General features: G+C 41.9%; 1 protein-coding gene across 1 annotated transcript in view; it reads left to right on the top strand.

Moving 5' to 3' along the window:
* The first annotated feature begins 5,815 nt into the window (after positions 1–5,815).
* LOC144604853 (golgin subfamily B member 1-like) overlaps positions 5,816–8,428 on the top strand; it is a 58,840-nt gene continuing 56,227 nt past the window's right edge. Inside the window, exon 1 of the mRNA XM_078419617.1 lies at positions 5,816–5,993. The gene's annotated coding sequence lies outside the window, so the exon portion shown is untranslated. The remainder of the gene's footprint in view (positions 5,994–8,428) is intronic.

Here is an 8,428-nt window from a genome sequence, read left to right as displayed (position 1 = left end):
TACTCCTGGCAATACTAAACTGAGATTCTCACACAAGCACACACCTTCAGACACAGCAAGGTAACTTCGTCCCTTTGAGCATCTGAGGTAATTTCACTGAGGGTTAAGCCTAACTCTGGCCAATCACCTATTTAATCCCTCCTGATATGGGTTTAAGATCTCAGGATATTTAAAGATACTGTTTAACTGAAAGCCTGGATTGTTGCCAAGGAACAGTTATTCCAGAGCAAACTGCAATGGTCATGAATCTGCATTACTTACCCAACTGCATTACTTACCCAACAGTTCATACTGACTTCTATACATTCTCCTTCTCTTCATCATTCCTTCTTTGTCCCTTTCATTCATTTTAATTTAAGTTTAGATCACCATCACATCCTACCTAAAATATTTATTGCATAGTGAGCTTATTCCACAGTAAGCTTCATGATCCCTGGGTTAAATGGGTATGTGACCTTCTTTTTTTTTTAGTGTAAGAAAATAACTGCAGATGCTGGTACAAATCGAAGGTATTTATTCACAAAATGCTGGAGTAACTCAGCAGATCAGGCAGCATCTCAGGAGAGAAGGAATGGGCAACGTTTTGGGTCGAGACCCTTCTTCAGCTGCAACTGCAGTTATTGTAATTCAATGATTGAGGCAAGCAGATCTGTTTTGGGTAGCCAACCAACCTGCTCTGTTCATTAACAAGATCTATTGTGTAGGTCAACTGTTAGGATGCCAGACGCTTTGCTTTGAAAACCTTGCCATTCAATCACAAGACATTAAAGGTAATTAAAGTTGGATAAGCAACGGAACAGCTATCTCTTTACAATTTCCTTTTTGTTACAGTGCATCTTGCTAATTAGTTCTGAAAACAGAATTAGGCCATTTGGCCCATCAAGTCTACTCTGCCATTCAATCATGGCTGATCCATCTTTCCCTCTCAACCCCATTCTCCTACCTTTGCCTTGTAATCCTTGACACCCTTACTAATTAAAAATCGGTCAATCTACACCTTAATCCATTGATCAAATCCATTGATTTGGCCTTCTGTGGCAATAAATTCCACCGATCCACCACTCTCTGACAAAATAAATTCCTTCTCGTCCTTTCTAAAGGTATGTCTTTTTATTCTAAGGTTATGGCCTCTGGTCCCACACCGGCCAACATGTCTCAGCTACACTAGTCCCACCTGCCTGCGCTTGGTCCATACCCATCCAAACTTGTCCTATCCATGTACCTGTATAACTGTTTCTTAAATGTTGGGATAGTGCCAGCCTCAACTACCTCATCTGGCAGCTTGTTCCATACACCCACCACCCTTTGTGTGAAAAAGTTACCCCTCAGATTACTATTAAATCTTTTCCCCTTCACCTTGAACCTATGTCCTCTATTCCTCGATTCCCTGACTCTGGGCAAGAGACTTTGTGCATCTACCTGATCTATTCACAGGTGGACAGGTAAAAATTGACAGACCAAGTAAACAGCTAAGAAAGTAAAAGAAGGAATATGTTATTGAAAAATGAGAAGCCATTCAAGTTGGTAGAAAAATATTAAAATAATAGTATTTTTAGATATTGTGATTGAAAAGAGTTGTTGTTCAGTCCAAATACATAAATTACTGAAAGTTAATGTCCAGGCAATTAGAAAGCAGCCTTTCTGTGGGCCTTCATTGCAAGAGGACACAAGGACAGGAATAAAAAAAGACTTCCTACAATTATAAATGGCCCAAATGAAACGTCACCCAGAATATTTCTTGTCCGAAAGAAAGGAATAATGGTGACAATGGAGTGTGATGGTCAGAGTTTCTCCTGAGAGATTCTCAGCTGGTCTATTTCCAATTATCCCTTGATTTCTTTAACATCCAAAAATGTATTCTTTTTTTTATTTATTTTTTATTTATTTTTTATTAGAGGTTAAATACATCAATGTACTTCACATATATCTTGTTACAATCATTGTACCCCCTAATTTTATGGCTTTAAAAGAAAAATAGTAAAAAAGAAAGAGAGAAAGAGAGAGAAAAAAAAACAAAAAAAAAAAAAAAAAACTTTTATCACGCAAAAGGAATCCACCAACTCGATAGTTTTCCGTCCCCCCCCTACCAAGGCCCGAGGTACTCCTCCACCCTATCTTTGTAATAATTCTATAAATGCAGACCACGTCTGATAGAAGCGTTCTGATTTTCCTTCCAGGCGGAGTCTCATATCTTCCAGATGTAGTGTTTCAAACATAGTTGAAATCCACATATTTAATGTTGGTATAGGAGCATTTTTCCAGAATTTTAAGATTAATTTTTTTCCTATTATTAAACCGTAATCAAATAAATTCTTTTGATACGCATTTAATTCCGAACTACCTTCTGTCATTCCGAAAATAATCCATTCTGGCTTTGGTGTCATTTTTATTTTAAACACTTTTGTGAAAATTTCAAAAATTTCAGTCCAAAACTTTTGAATTTTTGTACAAAAGATGAATGAGTGCACTATAGTAGCTTCTTGACAATGGCATTTATCACAAATTGGTGAAACGTTAGGGAAAAATTTATTTAATTTAGTTTTTGAGTAGTATAATCTATGTATGATTTTAAATTGTATTAAAGTATGTCTTACGTTAATTGAGCATTTGTGCACATTTAATAAGTATTGTTTCCACCTTTCAGTGGAAATTTTTATGCTTAGTTCGTTTTCCCACTCACCTCTAATACCTTCCGTTGTTGGTATTACTGCATTTAGTATAATATTATATATATGTGAAATTAAATTTGGTGATTCCGCCTTTGTATTCATTACTTCATCTAGTAAGTCTGATGGGACGTTGTGAAATTCATGCGCATGTTTTTTCAAATAATCACATATTTGGAAATATTTAAAATACTGATTGCTACCCAGATTGTATTTTAGTTGTAATTGTTTAAATGATAATAGTTTTCCCGTATCATACAAATCTCCCAAAGTTTTAATTCCTACTCTTTCCCAATGTATGAATGCTTTGTCTATAATCGAGGGTTTAAACAAAGGGTTTTTAGCAATAGGAGATAGGAGAGATAAGTTTCTTAATTTTAAATTGTGTTTTATTTGTTTCCAAATTCTGATTGTACTATGTATAATTGGGTTTTTGTTGTAGTTTGTGTTATTCACCGTCATTGGTGAAAGAAGGATTGCACCAATATTAAATGGGGAGCAATCCTCTTTTTCCATAATGATCCATTCCGGTTGATGAAGAGCGTTATCCAACAATTGAATCATGTTTCTAATATTTACCGACCAATAATAATACATAAAATTAGGGAGTGCTAATCCCCCTACTACTTTGGGTTTATTCAGGTGTGATCTTTGTATTCTATGGGTCTTATAATCCCAAATAAAATTTGTAATATCTGAGTCCAATTTTTAAAAAAACTTTTTGGGTAAATATAGTGGGATTGATTGGAACAAGTATAGAATTTGAGGTAGAAAAATCATTTTTATGGCATTTATTCGACCTATTAAAGACATCGGGAGGGTTTTCCAGAATTTAATTAAATTATGTAATTTCTTAAGTATAGGGTTATAGTTTGCTTTAAACATGTCTTGGTATCTTCTAGTAATTTCAATGCCCAAGTATTTAAATTTTCCCCCCGCTATTTTAAAAGGAAATTGTACGAGATGTATAGAATCTTTCGGTTTTATTGACATGATTTCACTTTTACTCCAGTTTATTCTGTAACCTGAAAATGAACCGAAATCCTCAATTAAATTTAAAATATTGGGTATAGTGATATGAGGCTTTGTGATGTACAAAAGTACATCATCAGCGTATAATGATATTTTATTGTCTGAATATTTTGTCTTATATCCGTGGATATTCGGATGAGTTCTAATACTTTCCGCTAATGGTTCAATTATGAGGGCAAATAACAATGGTGATAATGAACAACCTTGTCTATTACCCCTTGACAGTTGAAATTTCGTGGATAAAATATTATTAGTTAATATTCTTGCCGTTGGCTTATTATATATTAATTTAATCCATTGAATGAAATTCTCTCCCAGTTGAAATTTTTGCAATACCTCACCCAGAATATTTCTTGTCCGAAAGAAAGGAATAATGGTGACAATGGAGTGTGATGGTCAGAGTTTCTCCTGAGAGATTCTCAGCTGGTCTATTTCCAATTATCCCTTGATTTCTTTAACATCCAAAAATGTATTCTTAATTTATTCTCTTCTCTCTCTATTCTCTATCTTGTCTCTGCTTAGTGATTGAACCTTTGCCTTCCCCCTCCCCCTCCCCCCCCCCCCCCCCCCCCATGGATAGAGAACTCTAAGCATTTGCTTTCCTCCAGATGAAGACATTGTCATGAATAGCTGATTTTGAGACAATGAAACCAGTTTTAGACATTCCAGCTAAGGAAGCCCGCGGCCATCATTGCCTGGGTCGACGGAGTCATGCGGCTGGGGCCTGGGTTGGTGCCATGGAAGCATCCGGAGAGGACCAGGCAGCGTTAGTGGAGAGGTCGTTGCAGCAGTCAATGATGGCGCTGACTAACGGAAGAGGACGGACACGTGGAGTGAGGACGCCACTGCCGAGGGAAGGAACAAAGGAGGACCGGCATGGGGGGACTGCCTTGAGAGGGGGGTAGAACAATGGACAATGGAGGATCCGGCATGGGAGGCCTGCCGTGATGAACAACAGACAATGGAAGACCGCTGTGAAGGAGGGCGAAGAACAATGGGGGAACTGGCAAGGAGGGGGGGGGGGGGATCTAACTTTGGAAGCACCCTTTATGGGTGACTATTTGCATATCTTGGCAAGGTATGCAAGCAAAGAATTTCACTTCATGGACATTCCTCTATCGTATCTGCTACCACCACCACCCAAGAGTGTGCTCCAGGCATTTACACTTTCCATGTAAAACAATTGTCCCACATATCTCCTTTACTTTTTCCCTCTGAATTTACAGCTGTGCCCTTAAGTATTTGACATTTAAGTTGAACCCAGTGGTTCAACAGAACTTCAACAGAATCCCCGGAAAACAGTGCAAGTGGTAAAGTTAGCAAACCATGCTGTTTATCTGGGTAATTCATCATACTTCTGTTTATATTCACTTGCCTCTACAGTAGCTTCCTTAATTTTTCTTTTACCTTCTCATTGTTCACTTCTTCTCATCCTTCTGCAAAGTATCACCCTGACTTTTTATACTGCCAATAGGTTCAGTACATGGTAAACCATTTTTCATTCTGAAATTAAAGCACAAGGAAGAATTTTTATAGTAGAAAATTTCACTTGTAGCCCAGTGACAAGGTATGAACATTGACTTCTCCAATTTTAGATAGTCTCTCTCTGTCCCTTCCCCAGATCTCCCACTGTCTTCCTGTCTCCACCTATATCCTTCCTTTGTCACGCCTCCCTGACATCAGTCTGAAAAAGGGTCTCGACCCGAAACGTCACCCATTCCTTCTCTCCTGAGATGCTGCCCGACCTGCTGAGTTACTCCAGCATTTTGTGAATAAATACCTTCGATTTGTACCAGCATCTGCAGTTATTTTCTTACACTACGCATTGAATGGTGAAGCGGGCTCGAAGGGCCTACTCCTGCACCTATTGTCTATTAATTGGCTTGATGTAAATGTAAAAATTGTCCCTAGTGTGGGGAGGGTGGTGTTAATGTGCGGCGATCGCAGGTCGGCGCCGACCCGGTAGGGCGAAGGGCCTGTTTCCGCGCTGTATCTTTATCTTTGCCAGTTTACTTTAGTTTAATTAAATTAGACTGGCCTACTCCCCGGGTTGCCATGGCGACGCTCCCGGAAGTAGAGCTGCATTTTGGTTCCGGGCCGCGGTGCTGATGTGGCTGCTGTTTGCTCGGAAGTGGCGGAGCCCGAGTGGCGGGCGGGCGGTCACTCGAGGGCGACTCGGACGGTCACCGCCGCGCCTTCTCCTCTGACCGGCAGCGTCCGACGCAGTCCTGCAAGCCGGCTTCCTGCCAGGGACGGAGCGGACACTTTGTGGCGGCCCAGAGAGAACAAGTCCGGGTAAAACATGAGAGACGCAGTGGGCCCACGACAGATCCCGATCCCTGCCTGATCCTGGCTGGAGAGGGCTGGATAGGGTAGGGGGGTCACCCAGTTACAGTCCAGGAGTGGAGATCGCCAAGATACAGTCTAGAGAGCCCAAGACAAGTGTGTGTGGTGGGTCAACCAGATACAGAATCCAAGAGTGGGGATCATCCAAGAACAGAACCAGAGAGACCATATCTTGTGGGATGGATGTTGGATCACTTTGATGGCTGAGTCAGGAACGAGGAAGAATATTTGATACTAAAACTGGGAGGGTTGGTTATTTGAGGGTGAGTCGCCTGAATAAACAATCTAGAGCTTGAACAGGAGAGATTCATCTTGAAGCTTGAGCTTTGACAGGGGCTGATCATCTTAACATCAGAGCCTGGAGCTGTGTACGGTTCTCAGAACGCAATGTGGTGGGTTGATGGTCATTTGGACAATTGGCATGGGTTGGGACTAGAATCTCAGATAGCGTCTGAGTAGTCCCTAGATAGCTAGTGGCTGCTGGTGAGGAGTGTGGGAGGAAAAGAGACATTGAAATGTGGGAAGGATGAAGTGGGTCACTCAGATACTTCTATCCCAGAGGGTGTTCCTCTAATGATTGTCCCTCTGTGTATGGCATAGGATCAAACAGATATCAGCAATTGGGAGGGTTAGGAGGGTCCTAAATTCCAGGGACTTGGAAGGTTGTGGGATCGCCCTAATATAAAACCTGGAAAGAGGAGATTGTAGAGTGTCCAGGAATGGGGAAGGCATCTTTGTGGAAGTTGGTCACTCAGATTCTCGAACCGGGGTAATGTTTTATTTTGGAGGGAGGAGGCGTAGGGTCACTGGGACACTGATGACAGGAGGATGGGGAGAATCACCTGACACCAAGGTTGGAGTGGGAGTGCAACTCCCACTCAGCCTTCCAGCCTGTATTTCTATTCCTTTCCTCATATTTTTGTCTACAGTGTTGTCCCAGTGACTTTAGTCAGTTGTGGGATCCAGGCTATAAGTACTCAGTAAAGTATTTACAAATGGGGTATATTAAACAACCTGTGAACAATCTATATAGAAAATACAGCATTTATTTGTCCTTGTTCCATTCTTGCAAAACTTCTTCCTTCCTCCCCCACTTTCTCCAGTGGAAGTGGGAGTGCAGGATTACTGGAGGCTTGGAGAATTCAAGTACTGGGTTTGTCATGCAGAGAGTACAATACAATACAATACAATACAATATATCTTTATTGTCATTGTACAGGGGTACAATGAGATTGGGAATGCGCCTTCCATACGATGCAATAAATGAATGAGCTAATCAGTATAAATTTATACAACCCAGTGAAACAAAATTAGAAACAGATTTAAAACAGTATAAAGTTCAAGTAGGTCTGTGCTAGTTCACTGCGATGTGACCATCCGGCTCAGCAGGACCAGTTCATAGCAGCTATTGCCCTGGGGATGAAGCTGTTCCTGAGTCTGGAGGTGCGGGCGTAGAAGGCCTTGTAGCGTCTGCCCGATGGTAGAATTTCGAACAGACTATTGCAGGGGTGTGAGGAGTCTTTGTGAATGCTGGTGGCTTTTCTGAGGCATTGTGTGTTGTAGATGTTCTCCAAGGCTGGTAGCTGTGTTCCGATAGTCTTCTGAGCTCTGTGGACTACCCGCTGAAGAGCTCTCCTCTCTGCCTCCGTGCAGCTGAGGTACCACACAGGGATGCCATGCGTTAGAATGCTCTCTATGGTGCAGCGGTAGAAGGTCATCAGCAGGTCTTGGTGCAGACCAGACTTTTTCAGTGTTCTCAGGTAGAACAGTCGTTGCTGTGCCTTCTTGACCAGCGCAGTGGTGTTAGTGGACCATGTGAGATCCTCCGAAATGTGAGTGCCCAGAAACTTGAAGCTGGACACTCTCTCCATACTGTCCCCATTGATAAAGATCGGAGCGTATTCCCCATTGTATGATCTACGGAAGTTGATGATCAGCTCCTTGGTCTTGGAGGTGTTTAGGGACAGGTTGTTAACTGAGCACCAGTCCGCCAGGTTCTGCACCTCCGCTCTGTAGTTTGTTTCATCACCGTTGGTGATCAGCCCGATCACCGTTGTGTCGTCTGCAAACTTGCCAATAGTGTTTGTGTCAAATGCAGGAACACAGTCGTGTGTGAATAGGGAGTAGAGCATGGGGCTCAAAACACAGCCCTGTGGTGTGCCAGTACTCAGGGTGATAGTGGAGGACAGGTGCGGGCCCATTCTCACTGCCTGCGGTCGCTCTGGACACAGAGAGGGTGCCCCCAGCCATACTGCATGGGGAGGGGATGTCAATCATTTGATTATCTGACACCGGCACTGTTGGAATGTTGGGCATCGGAAAAGCCAAGTGCTTGGGTATTGGAAAAGGGTGTTATGAGTTGGTACTGTAATGTAGGGTGAGGG

Source organism: Rhinoraja longicauda, chromosome 23 (assembly GCF_053455715.1).
Source record: "Rhinoraja longicauda isolate Sanriku21f chromosome 23, sRhiLon1.1, whole genome shotgun sequence".
In the NCBI taxonomy this organism is placed as follows: domain Eukaryota; kingdom Metazoa; phylum Chordata; class Chondrichthyes; order Rajiformes; family Arhynchobatidae; genus Rhinoraja; species Rhinoraja longicauda.
This window is presented reverse-complemented; position numbering and strand designations above follow the sequence as displayed.